This window comes from Ovis canadensis, chromosome 6 (assembly GCF_042477335.2).
Source record: "Ovis canadensis isolate MfBH-ARS-UI-01 breed Bighorn chromosome 6, ARS-UI_OviCan_v2, whole genome shotgun sequence".
NCBI lineage: Eukaryota > Metazoa > Chordata > Mammalia > Artiodactyla > Bovidae > Ovis > Ovis canadensis.
The window spans coordinates 86,795,072-86,796,533 of record NC_091250.1 but is presented as its reverse complement, the minus strand read 5'-3'; the positions used below and the strand labels follow the sequence as shown (position 1 = coordinate 86,796,533).

The 1,462-nt window shown below is 37.1% G+C and overlaps 1 pseudogene; it reads left to right on the top strand.

Moving 5' to 3' along the window:
• The first annotated feature begins 231 nt into the window (after nucleotides 1–231).
• LOC138442906 (large ribosomal subunit protein uL22-like) lies at nucleotides 232–786 on the top strand (annotated as a pseudogene).
• The last annotated feature ends 676 nt before the right edge of the window (nucleotides 787–1,462 follow it).

Sequence of the window (1,462 nt, the reverse complement as noted above, 5' to 3'; positions counted from 1 at the left end):
AGTGCAACCAAAATAAAACTAAACTAAAATAAATACATTGGTTTAAAAAAAAAAAAAAAAGAAGAGCACAGTAGGACAAGGAGGGGGTGAGAGGAAGAAGGAAGCTCTTAATATTGATGCTTATTTTTTGATGCTTGAGTATTCTGATAGTGACAAAGGGAGTTATAGAATACACATGACACCCTTTCCTTTTCCGGTAAGCGGCCTGAGGTGACTCCTAAAAACGGTGCGCTATTCACTTGACCCAGAAAACCCCACAAAATCATGCAAATCAAGAGGTTCAAATGTTCGTGTACACTTTAAGAACACTCGTGAAACCACCCAGGCCATAAAGGGTATGCATATCTGAAAAGCCACCAAGTGTCTGAAGGACGTCACGTTAAAGAAGCAGTGTGTGCCGCTCCGCCGCTACAACAGTGGAGTTGGCAGGTGTGCACAGGCCAAACAGTGGGGCTGGACTCAGGGTCGATGGCCCAAAAAGAGTGCTGAACTTTTACTACACATGCTCAAAAATGCAGAGAGTAATGCTGAACTTAAGGGCTTAGATGTAGATTCTCTGGTCATTGAGCACATCCAAGTGAACAAAGCCCCCAAGATGCAGCGCAGGACTTACAGAGCTCACGGTCGGATCAACCCCTACATGAGCGCTCCCTGCCACATTGAGATGACCCTTACTGAAAAAGAACAGATTGTTCCTAAACCAGAAGAGGAGGCTGCACAGAAGAAAAAGATATCCCAGAAGAAACTGAAAAAACAAAAACTTATGGCCCGGGAATAAATGCTGCAAAAAATAAATGCAACTAAAAGTAAAAAAAAAAGAATACACATGACAAAAAATTGAACAGAGGATCAGGGGGAACACAAAAAGAGAGTAACCAATTCTATAGGAGATGACTGGATCAGAAGCATCTTGTGTGAGGCTACCAATAAGCTAAGCATTTAAAAAAAAAAAATTTCCCATTTAACTATTTTTAAATGTTCATTTCAATGTCATTAAGTACAGTCATGTTGTTATACTATCCATCTCCAGAACCTATTATCTTCCAGGAATGAAACTCTGTCCTCATAAATGGCAAAAATCCATCTCCTTTCTCCCTATATATTCAACCCTTGTTATTTAATTGAAATCTCAGAATGTTATTGCTTAAAAACTCTGTGTTAATGTGTGTAATAAATGACAACCCCAGTTATAGAAAACTAAAAGTTCATTTTTGGAAACAATTATAATTTTGTTCATTAAATAAAGTAGATTTAGAAAGATCAACAAATATAATTTGTCAATATATTATTTTCTCCCTACTGTTGCTTACTGTTGATATTAAGTCTTTGGGTACAATATATAAAACTTAAAATGCTGAGAAATACAGACATACTGGCATGTCACTTATAAAATCTTTCGGTTCATCTATTTTTCAAAAAGATACTGTCTTTACTGATCAGTATTAAAACTGTATTCCCTGTC